Genomic DNA, 14,632 nt, shown 5'->3' on the forward strand with positions numbered 1-14,632 from the left:
GACTTTGACGAGCTCCTGTTGTTGTTGGAATATAGTACTGTCGAATTATTGTTATAAAATAACTTTAACGATCTTTCAATATTATCTAAAATCCGCAACTCAGTGACAAAATTGTGTAACCATATTCTATTATCGGATGCCTCATAACAGGCTACGAACTCTGCCGCCATAGTGAAAGATGCAATGAGTGTCTTCTTAGCACTCCTCCAAGAGATAGCTCCCTCGTCCAACAGATAAACATAACCTGACATAGATCTACGGTTGTCTTAGCATCCAGCAAAGTTAGAATTAGAATACCCAATGATCTCTGACTGATTTGACTTCTTGTATGTGAGCATGTAATCCTTTGTTCTTTGTAAGTATCGCATAACCCGTTTTATTACTTTCTAATGATTCATTCCTAGGTTACTCATATATCTGTCTAACATCCCAACAATGTATGCTATATCCGAACGTGTACAAACTTGAGCATACATAAGACTCCCTACAACAGATGCATAGGAAATCTTTTTTATATCCTTAACTTCAAACTGGTGTTTGGGGTACTCAGCGAGACTAAACTTGTCTCCCTTAGCAATAGAGGTGTCACCCGATTTGGAATCCCTCATGCCAAATCTGTCAAGAATCTTTTCAATATAGCTCTTTTGTGATAATCCAAGAATACCTCAAAAACGATCTCAATGTATTTGAATTTCTAATACAAAAAAAGTGTCATCAAGATCTTTTATTTCAAATTTCTTCGTCGAAAATTTCTTAGTTTCATGCAACAAGCCTATATTATTACTGGCAAGTAGTATGTCATCGATATATAAAACCAGGCAAATATATTTACCCCCACTGAATTTATGGTATATACATTCATCAATCACATTCATCTCAAAAACAAATGAAATGACAACTTGATGAAATTTATGATACCATTGATGGAAAGCTTGCTTAAGTCATAGATGGATTTCTTTAATTTGCAAATCATTTTCTTTGCATCGTCTGAGACAAAATATTCTGGTTGCACCATATATATTGTCCCATCAATGTTACCATTAAGAAATGCACTCTTTACATCCATCTGATGTAGCTCCAAATCAAAATGAGCCACAAGTGTCATCATTATTTTGAAAGAGTATTTCGTAATAACTGGAGAGAAATTCTCTATATAGTCAATGTCTACCCTTTGAGTAAACCTTTTGCAATAAGACGTGCCTTATATCTTTCCATATTACCCTTCGAATACCTCTTGGTTTTAAATATTCATTTGCAACCAATGAATTTCACACCTTCAGGTAGGTAATGGGACAAGATCACATACGTCATGTCTTTCATGAATTTAAACTCTTCATGCATGACATCTATCCACTTTTGAGAGTTAGAACTATGTATAACTTGATGGAAGTTGATTAAATCATCTTTCTTTAAGCCAGTATCACCCTTATGTTCTTAGAGAAAAGCAATATAATCATCTGGAATTGCCCTTCTCCTCTCTCTAGTGGATTTTCTTAATGATACGTTTTCTTGAGTTACTTGAGGTATTTCTTAAGGTGTTTCTTAAGGTTGTTGAGTTTGTACTCTAAGAGTAAAAACTTGATTTTGATAGGGAGATCTTAAACATTGCCTTGTTCTGAATTTGTTTGAACAATGTTAGAAATTGAAATCTGATCATTGTCAACAACAACTGTAGGAAGAGAAACAAATTCTTCTTCAAAAGAAATGTCTTTTACCTTATCACCTCTCCCAAACTTAGCATCATCAAATAAACAAGCATTTTCCATCTCAAAAAAGGACTTATTCATAGGGTCATAAAATTTCTAACCCTTAGATCTTTTAGAATATCCAACAAAATAGCAGTTAACCATTTTTTAGTCTAGTTTTCTTTCATGTGCTCTATATGGCCTTGACTAAGCTGGACATCCCCAAATATAAAAATGCTTCATACTAGGCTTCTTTTATGTCCACATTTCGTATGGGGTTTTGGTTACTACTTTAGTTGGTCTTTATTCAATACATAAGTTGGAGTCTTTAGAGCCTCTCCCCAAAGGGATTTTGGTAAAGTAAAATGAGAAATCATACTCCTTACCATATCCTTTAAGGTTTTGTTTCGTCTCTCAGCAACACCATTCATATTAGAAGTGCCCGACATGGTATATTGTGGGACGATAGCGCATTCCTCTAGAAATTTAGTAAATGGCCCTAACCGTTGTTCACTTGATCCATCATATCTGCCATAGTATTCACCACGATGGTCAGATCTAACAGTTTTAATCATTTTGTCAAGTTGAGTTTCAACTTCGGCCTTAAATGATTTGAACATATCCAGTGATTTAGATTTTTCATGAATAAAATATAGGTACCTATAACGTGAATAGTCTACTATGAACGTAATAAAATATTGTTGACCATTCCAATACGCTGTAAGGAATGACCCACAAATATCTGTATGAATAAGTTCTAAAATGTATGTTCTTCTGTCGACACCTATTTTTCTTATATTTGTTTATTTCCCTTTTATGCACTCAATACAAACCTTAAAGTTGGTGAAATGAAGGGAATCAAGAATTTCACTTGTTATTGGTCTTTCAATTCTTTGTTTAGAAATGCAACCTAAGCGCTTGTGCCATAATAAAGTAGAATTCTCATTGGCTAATTTTTGTTTTGTACTACGTGAACCTTAATGCAAGGTTTCATGATATGAGGCAGCAGTATTAAGTAAATATAGATTATCGACCACAGATAAAGAATAAGTTCCAATAAGATTTGAATTAAGAAACAACTTAAACTGACTATTTTTTTCAAATAAACAAGAATAACTAAATTTGTCTAATGTAAAAATAGAAACCAAATTTTGTTTAAATAACGATATAATATGTTTCTTTCAAATCTAAATAACAACCAGTGTTTAATAATAACTTAAGTCTCTATTGCCTCAAATTGAACTAATTTGCCATCGCCCACATAGATAAATCTTTCAACATCAATTGGCGTTCGGCAACTTAGGCAACCCTGCATAGACACACTTATGTGAGTGGTAGCAGCAGAATTCATCCACCAAGTGTGTTTGGGTACAAAGGTTAAATTAACCTCAGAACAAACCAAAGTAAGGAGCATACCTTTTTTTTTATGCAAAGCATGATATTTGGTACAATCCTTCTTCATGTGACTCTCGCTCTTCCAAAAGAAACAATTGAATTTTGCATCTTGATGTTTCTTATGCGATGGAGGGTCCACTGCAACTTCCTTATCCTTTTTCTTTTTCTTTTTCTTTTTCTTATATTTGTCTTTAGAGGTAACTGTCAAGTGAGCATTTTATGTCTTTTCTTGTTTCATCATTTCCTCTTCTTGCACACAATGTGAAATTAGTTCATTTAGAATCCATTTATCCTTTAGGCAGTTATAAATGATCTTAAATTGACTATATTGTGCAGGAAGAGATATCAGAATTAAATGCATGAATAAGTCCTCAGACAACTCTAATAGTGGCTTTAATTTTGAAGTAAGATGAAACATTTTCATAATGTACTCCCTTATGATCTTTTTACCTTTATACCTCATTGAAATAAGACTCCAAAGGAGAGTGCTTGTCTCAGCCTTTTCGTTTTTAGCAAAATATTTTTCAATTTATTCAAGGAACTCCTGGCATTAACCTCTTCAGATATAGCGCCCTTGAAGGTTTCTAGAATTACACATTTCATGATCATAAGACTCATACGATTGGATTGATCCTACTTCTCATGGTTTCTTTTATCCTCAATGGAACTTCTGTCTGTAAGAGTTGTGGGTTGATCCTCTCAAAGTGCAAGATCCAAATTCATACACCTGAAAACAATTATAATGTTCTATTTTCATTTTTTGAAGTTTATATCATTCAAAACAGGAATTGAATTGATATTTGCAGATATTGTAGAACTTAAAAAATTTACTAAATCAAGAATAAAACAAACCACAACAAGCTCATAATCAATATACATATTCACATGCATTAACATTAATTAACATATTCAAATTGTGGTGAACCCCATCACAAGATACCCAATATAACATTGACATTTAATCTTTGGACAGAAATGTCAACTTGTAAATGATACTCTTATTATAATAATCAAACATGGACAATTAATCCTATCAAAAAAACAAGTCTTTCTTTAGACCAACTCATTGTTCACATGAAAAATTTGATAATCATCCCATGTTTATTACTAAAAGTATATTTGAGCAGACCACTATTCGCATGAATCTCAAATATATGAACATTTTAATTTTCCAAACAAGTCAATCTTCATAAGAGAGATTACTTTGGTAACATGTTGCTTCAATCAACTCATTTTAGAATATTAGACCTTTATTCCAAAAGAATACCAAAGTTCAAATATAATATGTGATTATATGCATATGAATAAAAAAAATAAAGTCATGATCCAAATTAGGTAAAAAATATCTGAAATAAACCCACTAAAGGAACCCAAATTGCATACCTAATGGCTTGGACCCAATGAAAAAAAATCTTAATTTTTTTATGAGTCCATAACACATATGAAGGGGTCTGGACTGGCGGTTCGAGTCAGACTAGACCTAACCCTTGAGCCAAGCTAGATCTGACCCGTCCTGGGTCAGACCTGACCTAGTCTGGATCGGTCCCAACATAGCCTAATGGGGGCCGAACCCACCCCGTCACTGAATCCGGGTCACCTGACTGTGGTTGTGGTGCACAATTGGCCCCAGACCACCGTCGTCGGACGCTGGCACGACGTCCGACAAAGGTGACCCGGTGAGGGCCAATTGACCCTCCCGATCGTCTGAATCCAAAGGGGAAGGGTCGATCGGCCCCTCCTCCGTCCAGCACCTCTCGATCGACAGAAACCAAAGAGAAGGGCATGATCGGCCCCTCCTACATCTGGGTAGCGCCTGACAGCATGGGGAATCCCGAACGTTCCTCCTCCTCCATGGCAAAGCCGTACGGCGAGGGGAGGGTCATTCGGCCTTCCTCCGCCATCGCATAGAGGGTAAAAGGAGGAGAGGGTCATCTCGCCCTCTCGAACCGAATCCAGAGAGGAAGATAGGGGAGGACCGTTCGGTCCTCCTGGTCTCTTCTCTCCCTGTGCAGGCACAACAGTGCCTGCGCAGAGTCGCATGATGTCGTCCGGTGGCCTACGACCACCGAAGGGGGGCGCCACCCCCACGGTTGGTCACTGGTCTCAACAAATCCCAAACGACACCGTCGGCAACGACATAAGATAAATGTTTTTTTTATGAAGGGTCGCGCTATCCCCACGGTTGGTCGTCGGTTCGAGCAAACCCCAAAGGACACCGCCGACAGCGACGAAAGATAAAAAAAAATTATGAACAACCCCTAATGTCGGCGGTCAAAAAGGAAAAACCGAATCCAATAGGATTCCGACGACCCAATAAAATATATAATGGCAAAATCAAATATTTCAACGATTTAACAAGAACAAGAGGCTCTGATACCAATTGTTGGATCCTGATTAGGGAAATCATATTTCTTGATCCCTAAATTTGTTCACGCTAAATTATTGAAAAGATAAAAAAACAAATAAATAAAACATAATGTGGAAGCGTATCCAAATCCATAATTGCACTGGTAGATCTTGATGGGTTAGATCTTCTAAAACCTCTATAGGTGACCTTTTATTCTTTTCTAAATCTAATGAGAGAGGGACAATTTTCTTTCTTGATGAATAGGCAAAAGAGAACAACCGCTATATATGGTTTTGGGGACTATAACCTAATTGTAAACACCCTATAGTCTTCTTTCCAATTCAGCCCATTATAAAATAAAAAATTAACGTATGAGGGCACATAAGGTATCTACACATTACTATAACCATACTTTATAAGTTGTCATGTGGCCCAATCATATAAGATCACTTTATATGGGTCTTCACCTTAGACCGTCTATAATGGGTGATTAATTACAAATGTAGGTCCACATGAAATATCTAAAAGGGTCTTGCTTTGCAAGATTGATCCAGAAAAATAAGCTGATGCAGTTGTAAAAGAAATGTAGCAAATCATAGTTGTTTTATCTTTAAATTTGTTTAATACCCAGAAAATGAGCGTTTTGTCATATTTATGAGCTGCGCATGTCTAGTTTATTGATTGATATTCTGTCATCGTTGGTCTTGGAGGCGTAAACCTCTCTTTTCCAACAATTTGTAACTTCCCCCATGAAGAAGTAGATTCTTTATACTGTTTGCTTACCTTGTGCTTATGGGATTGCCTGTGGTTTCAACATTCATCTGCATGATTACTAAAGTAAGAAACAGGTCGATGTGTGAAGTGAGTGTTTAAGAAATGCTTGGATGCATGATGAACCGTTTATGAGCAAGGGAAAACAAGTAACAACAATGGAAACAAGTACATATGACATAAAAAAGATATTTAATATTCGTGTTCTTTTCTTATAATGATTTTTTAAGTGTTTTTATCAACAACATTTATTATATATATTGTACAAGGCATTAAAAAAATAGTTAAAATTTTGTTTTCTTAAAATGAATTTTAAGGTTTTTTATCAGCAACTTTATTCTAAGTATTCTACAATACAAGCATAAATTGAAAGAGGAAAGTACAATTCGTTTACATGAATAAGGCATGTACAATATCAAAGAAGTTTCTTGGAGAAGCAAGCTTCCCATCTTTTGGAAGCGGGTTTCTCTGAAGTCTCAGAAGCGTATGGTTTTCAATCTTCTGAGGCAAGCTTCCAAGATTTTAAGGTATGGTTTCAATCTTCTTAGGCAAGCTTCCAATAATTATATATGTTGCACGCATCTCTGTGCGCTTCTCTTTATTGCATGCCATGACGACCTAGAGAAAGGCAAAACCATGCTCTTCAAAATGAATGAATAAATGGTTATGGACATGGTTGTGGACAAATATGTTCTTGTTCCATGACTTGACATTAGCTGTAAAACTGTGCTCTTATTCTTGCTTAGTTGCTCTATGTTTTCATGAATGCTTATTGGATAACCTTCAAGTGTCCAGGTACTGTTCTATGTGCACTTTATCTGTATGGTCTATCTGAAAGAAATGTCTAAGCATTTCTACATAATTACCGATGATGAACAGTTGGGAGAGTTCTCAATTTCACCATAGGACTAAAGGATTTGTCACTATCTGAGATTTTGCGCCATAATTTTTATCTCCCAATGCTTCCAGTCCTCTCATATCGATTTACTGCTAGAGTATTTTTATTTCTAAGTGTATCTGCAGTTATCTCACATATTATGTTTTTGAAGGCAATCTTCTCATATTTCATTCCCTACTACTGAGTAATGACGTGCTAGTTTGTTGCAGTTCTCTCATATTGTTGCATTTTTTTTTATTCTTATTGTTATTGGCTCATGTTTCTTCATCTTCTGGATGAATAATTGATCATATGGACTAAGTTTCTGCTGTTAGTCTAACATAATCAGGTTTACTTGAAGATTGTGATGTCATAGGGACAAAGTGATATGCATATTGCATGATCAGATGTTTCAAAGCTTATTCATGTTGAACAGCTTCATGTAGTGATTGTCTTCTGCTGTTTCTCTACTGTCATCAGGAGTTGACATCTTTGGTAGTATTTCTAATCAATTAAAAAACATTGTGCTTGTCATTGGTTTGTATCCATTTTTTGCATCTTTTCACAAACATGAATTCTTCATGATTTCATGTCCTTTGTTGTTATTTCTTTAACTGCTATGCTGAATACGTGTCAAGTGACATGCATAGAGACATAGCCTACTTGTTTGAATAGGGTGAACTTCATGGTGATTTTTGGGTTGGAACTCTGGCCTTTTGAGAAAACCAGGCTTTATCTAGGCACTGACTGAGGCTTTATTAATTCAGGCTCAGGCAGTCGGGCTAGTTCCATTCAGCTCCAGGCCGCAAGGGCGCCTGATTCTATTAATCAGGTAATCCCATTAAGGAAGAAAATGTACCCATCCACCTAGACCTAAGCTTGGCATGCTTGCATATCAAGCTGGTTCGATGGGGTGGGCATGGTCAGGCCTACCTGTGGCCTGGCCTGTAGGTATTTCTGGGCTGGTTTTTGGAGCCACAACCCCTACTGTCTTGTTGACGGGTTTGACTGCACTGCAGCTTGCTGAAGATCTGATCAAATCATCCATTTTAGAAGCCGGCCAAGGCCTGCCTGTTGCCGACCACGAGATGTTCCTAGAGCAAGGTAAATTGAGCCTGCGTTGAAACAAGGCCAGGCCTGGTTGGTTACATGGGCCTTGCCATGCTACCTGACTCAATGTCCACCACCTCAGGGTAAAGTTCTTTTACTATTAAATTAAATACCTTTTCCGGATTGAGGTTATCATTTGGTAACATCACTAACTCATTTCAGATATCTTAGATAAGATGGTCAACCTATGAAATACACGTTCATTTATGTATACTTTTATAATAATGTTTATTACAAGTGATGGTATTCTCCTCTAAGAATTATAGGGGATGGCCAACCAATGTGTTATTCTGTGTATTCGTTTTTAATTGCTGTCTTTTTTTTTTCCTCCTTGAGGCTTGAGCATATTGCTAAGGTTTATGGTTCCAGTTTGGATAAAACATGATGTCCTTGTGAGGTTCTTGCTGCCTGGAGATGGTGAACTGACTGAAGATAATCTTGACAATGCAACTTTCGAGTTTTCTTATATGAGCCTTTTTATGTTCTTCTGAAAGCCTAGTCAGTGTCTTTCTGATTGAGGTTAATTCAAAAGTCTAGAGAGAGTGTATGCAGTTTTCAAGTGGTTGCGCGGACCATTTGGGAGGCAATAAGGGATGGTCTGGTAGCATGTCATAGTTAACATTTATCGGATGTGGAACCCCATCATTTCAGTGTGTTTTAATTTTTGTTCACCTTGTCGAAACCTTGTAGTCGTGCAGTATATAAAACTTGTGCATGCTGGTTGAGTCTTGCAATCATTTTCTGCAGTCTTTCCTTTAGAGGGTTCCACAAATCACGGCTATTGAGATGGTTTCCTGTACTTTCTTTTACCCACCCACTGACCTCCAAGTCTCTATTGTGATTATGCTTCTGCAGCTGCTGCTGCTGCTCACGTCTAGTTCTTGATTGTCTTATTTTGAAACCATGTTTATATAGCTTGTTGAAGTTAAGACGACACTGAGAACCGTCTTGAGATAAGGTAGAAACTCAGGTTACTTCACATCCAAGTGCTGATCTCCAATTGTGGCGCGGTTCACACTAACCAACTCTGGGTTGTGCTCTTGGGTGATCTGAACACCGCCATTTCCCAAGTCAGGTTGCTGGCTTTGAGGGCTATATTTACATGTACGAAGAAGCAGAGATGTTTATAAATGGTGTTGTGTTAACATGGATTTACTTGATGCAGGTGCTGAGGTGGCTGTTTTATGTATAACAAAATCCGGGGAAGTTCTAAACTATCAGGCTTTCACAGATGCAAGAGGCTTATTCACAGTGGCAGAGACGATGCCGGAGAGCAACCGCTGGAATGCATGCTTGGCAAGGCCAATCAGCAGTTTCCATGAGCACTGCAGCAGAGCGGGGACTTTCAAAGGGGGAAGGAGGTTAAACTACAACTTGCCTTCTGGTTATTCTCATACCGTCCAACCCTTCTTGTACCAACCAGCGGCTGCCCCTCTTTACTGCTCCTAAATTGCATTGTTGAGGAGCCGCAGAATGCTTTTATGCTTTTAGATGATTCTGTGTTTTGCAACGGAAAGCTCTTGAAACGTCATAGCATCATGTAGAAAACAGTGTCAAATATAATTATTTACTAAAAAGGGAGTAAGCCAAATGCTGAGGCAGTGATTTAAGATAAAGTTTATTGATGAAAATTATCATGTAAGAACCTGAAGCTTTGAAAGGTCCACCAAACACCATTTGAAAAAGAAGAAAAAAAGGTTAGTTTCTTCATGTAATCTAGGTTCTGGTGAAAAGAATGCAGATTTCGGAAGCTTCACATTTTTTTTTAAAGGCAAGCTGGGGTTAGGCAGACCCCTACCAGTTATACAAAGACACCATTGGGATTTGAACTTGCAATGTCCCAACACAAGCTGACGTGCACTAGCTGCTCCTACCAGACAAGCGGAGCCCCCGTTGGTATGAAGCTTCACATTTAAACCAAGAGGTAAAGAGGAAAGTGGTGGTGAATTATAAGAAAATAGAATCGAGAATATGAGAAGAATGTTATTGAATTATTGAACACACTAACTAGCAGCGTGCTGTACATTATATATTACACACAACTAAAAAATAAAGGGATTTACAACCGACCTTAATTGTCGATAACAGGTCTAAGCATTTAACACGCTTGAGGCTATTCCTTGATTATTGATAAGGTTTAACCATTTAGCGTTATTCCTTGATTATCGATAACAAGGCGCTAACCTTATCCTTGGTTATCAATAACAAGATTATCGATATAGCAAGGCTAACCATTTCCATTTCCTTGAGTATCAATAACGCCTTGATATCGATAATAAGACTAATTGTTACCTTGATTCTCGATAACAGGATTATTGATAATAAGATTATCGATAACCATTTTCATTGATTATCGATAAAATAAAATGTACATGTGTACATGCGTATCGAGAATCTTCTCCCTCGAGTTGGAGCATATGGATTGAGAATGCCTAACTTGGTTTTAAGGCGAGTGAAATGATTGGTGTCGAGCACCTTGGTGAAAAGGTCCTCATATTGGGAATGTGTGGGAATGAATGACGATTGAATTAGACCACTTTGAATTTTCTCCTGCATGAGGTAGCAATCAATCTCGATATGTTTGGTGCGCTCGTGATAAACTGAATTAGTGGCAATGTGAAGTGATGCTTGGTTATCACAATGTAGCATCATGGCTTGAGAGTGATCAATGTTGAAATCCAACAATAGGTAGTTGATCTATGTGATTTCAACTTCGATCGATGACTGTGACACGATAGACTGCTTTTTAGTCTTTCAAGAAATAGGGTTGTCTCTAACCATGATGCAATAACCATATGTGGATCTATGAGTCATTGGGCAAGAAGCCCAGTCTGAATCACAGTAACCAACTACTTGAATCTTGCTAGTGGACGATATTAAAATTTCTTGTCCTACGAAACCCTTGATATATCGAAGGACCCGCATGACAGCATCCATATAAGGCTATCACGATTGACTGATGAACCGACTTAGAATATTGACCGCGAAAATGATAATTGGTTAGGTTATAGAAAGATATAACAACCGACCCACTAGGCGCCTATACGACCTTGGATCTTCCAACAAATCTCCATCTTCATCACTGAGTTTGGTATGTGGTTACATGAAAAATTGACTTGACTTGGCTTGGCTCCAAGATTACCCATGTTTTGCAAGATATCAATAGCATATTTTCGTTGAGATAAGAAAATACCATTTTTAGATCTTGCAACTTCAATGCCGAAAAAATATTTTAGTCGTCAAAGGTCCTTCAATCAGAATTGTTTATTGATGTATGTAATATAATCTCCTGCAATAATGATATCATCTACATAAACTAGAACAAAAATATGTGTCGCATTAGTAGCCTTTGAAAAGAATGAATAATCAACTTTATATTGGGTGAATTCTTCTTGAAGTAGATAGTATGAGAGTTTAGCAAACCAGTTTCTAGAGAATTGTTTGAGTTTGTACAATGATTTGTGCAACTTGTAAACTTTACGTTCCTCCTAAACTTTACAAGAATGGCATTGTTAACATCTATTTGATAAAGATGCCATTTTTTTATTGCTACAATAGTTATCAAGCATCGCATTGTTACCACCTTAGCTACAAGAGCAAAGGTCTCATTATAATCCAATCCTTCAATTTGGGTATAGCTCTTGGCCATGAGTCGAGCTTTATACTTTTTAATGGAACCATCAGAGTGATGTTTAATTTTATACACCCATTTGCAACCAATAGGGTGTTTGTCCATGGGTAGATCTACAATCGACCAAGTGTTGTTCTCCTCAAATGCCTTAATCTCTAAGGTCATTGCATCGCGCCAATGGTGAAACTTCATGGCATGAGAAAAGGTTTTGGGTTTTTAGTATTGGGAAATGACACTTAAGAAGACGTGGTGTCCTTTAGAAAAATGTTCATAACTTATAACTTTGGACAACTCATGATCCGTGTTATGGACCTCCTCTCTCGTGTTGGTCAATTGAAGTATGAGAGCAACCATGTAACAACTGTGGTCTTTAAGATATGGTGGTGGTTGACGGGTTCTTTCGGATCTTTAGAGATGAACTTGAATTGGTTCAATGGCTCCATGATTGGGAGATTCAGAATTTGGATCAAGATGATTGGGATTAGGAATCTCATTGACTTGAATATCATTCGGTTCTTGAATCTCATAAGGTTGAGGCTCGAATATGGATATGGGTATGATATGTCTTTCCTCTTTATCTGAGTTGTTATAATCTTTAAAGAAAACACGTTTTCATAAAACTTTACATTCTGACTAACAAAAACTTTTTTGTTTCAAGATCATATACATGATAACCGACTTGATTACATGGATACCCTATGAAGACTCCTTGGCATGCACGATTATCAAATTTATATGAGTGATGTATGTTGTGGGCATAACACAAACATCAAAAAACACGAAATTGATCATAAACAGGATTCTTCCCATGAAGTAACTCGTAAGGAGTTTTGCCTATTAACGGTTTGGATGAAATGCGATTAATGATATATGCATCTGTTAAAATGCATTCTCCCCAAAACTTAATGGGTAAAGAGGCTTGAAATCTCAAGGCTTTTGCAACATTGAAAAGATCTTTGTGCTTGAGCTCGACCATGATTTTTTGTTGGGGGGTCACAACGCAACTATATTGGTGTTCAACACCCTTTTTCTTTAAAAAATTTTATATGTCATTTGAGAAAAATCCAGTTCCATTGTCAGATTTGAAACTCAAAATCTTTTTGTTTAATTGATTTTCAATAAGTAAAAAGAAATTTTTGATCTGGACTATGGCTTCTGATTTGTGCCGCATAAGGTGGACGCATGTGGTTTTGAATAGTCATCCACTATAGTAAAAAAATAATGCACTCTAGATAACGAGGTGGTTTGATATCTTTTCCATATGTCACAATAGATTAATTGAAAAGGTTTTAATGATGAAATCGACCTGCTGAGAAAAGGAAGACGAGTTTGTTTGGCCATATGACAGATATCACAATGATTATGAGGAATACAACCATGTAATTTATTATCATTTATAAGAATTTGTAGTCTAGTATTTGAAAGATGTCCAAGTCTTAAGTGCTAGATATTGGAATCAAAGGATGAACTACTCAAGAAAAATTATCACCGATCTCAAAAACATAAAGTCCACTATGTCGCTTACCCACTCCAATCTTTCTCTTTAAGAGATAGTCCTGAAAATGCAATGATCATGATAAAAGAAAACATCATATTTCAGCTCTTGGATCAATTTGTTCATAGAAATAAGATTAAATTTGAATTGTGGGACAAAAAGAACATTTGAGAGAAAAAAATGTATCGTCAATCGGACGCTACCCATGTAAGTCGCATGTGTAGAAGATCCGTTTGGCAATCCAATAGGAGAAAAAATGATGGGCTTTGGAAGCATTAGATTTGACAAGGAATTAGTAATATGGTCTGTTGCGCCCGTATCTATGATCCAATTTTTGGGTGGTGTGGAACAAACAAAAGGAGCATTGAGATTACCTGTTAGGTTGACCGCAGGTGCTGGTTTGAAATTGCCTAAATTTATCACAGCTAGTATTTGGTCAAGTTGTTCCTGGGTAAGTCGTTGGGGGCTTTGGACTGACATTGACTTGTTGCCTTCGAAAGTTGCATGATTGACACTGACCTGACTCTATTGACGAGCATTGGAGGGTGTACTAGGTCGATTCAGAAACTCATGGAGGTGAAAGAACTTGACCTTCTCATGGCCAAGTTTTTCGCATTAATCGCATTTTGAACAAACACTATTTTGTCATTTTTTATTTGGATCTATGTTGATCTGAGCATTGGATCTGTTTGCGATTGCCACCAATGGTTTTTATTAGCCGTGACCCTAAGTTCACCCTATCACTCTTCTTGTACAAGTAGTGTGAAGGCTTTAAATATGCTCAACAATGGTGTCATCAAGAGCAATTGTCTCCTTATGGCACTTAACTCTCATTCAATCCCATTAGAAATTGCATGTCTTTCCTGGTTTTGTTGTTTAATAATGACCTCTGTGGTTATGCATATACATGACAGATTGGTCATATATGTGGATAGCTCGTCTCACTGACCCTTCATCTTTGTGTAGTAGGTTGCCACGGAGGTTTGTATCTGCTTGAGATTTATGCTTTCTTGCTGAATTTGATATATGCGTGGAGCATTTGATTGAGAGAATCACTCGTAGAGTTTGGCCCATATTTCACTAACGCTTTTAACGTAAATAACACTTAAGGATAGATCTGGATGTAACGAGTTGAGTAGCCATGATAATACCGTGTTGTTGCATCGTTCTCAGGCAGCAACAATTTTTATGAGAGAAGTCAGTTTTACGATGAATCTATCTACAAATCCAAACTTGTTTTTCATAAATAGTGCCATAGTCATGGCACAACACCATCTGGTATAATTATTGTTGGTTAATGGTTATGATATTAACGTCATGC

This window comes from Nuphar pumila, chromosome 2 (genome assembly GCF_984573655.1).
Source record: "Nuphar pumila chromosome 2, dmNupPumi1.hap1.1, whole genome shotgun sequence".
In the NCBI taxonomy this organism is placed as follows: Eukaryota; Viridiplantae; Streptophyta; class Magnoliopsida; order Nymphaeales; family Nymphaeaceae; genus Nuphar; species Nuphar pumila.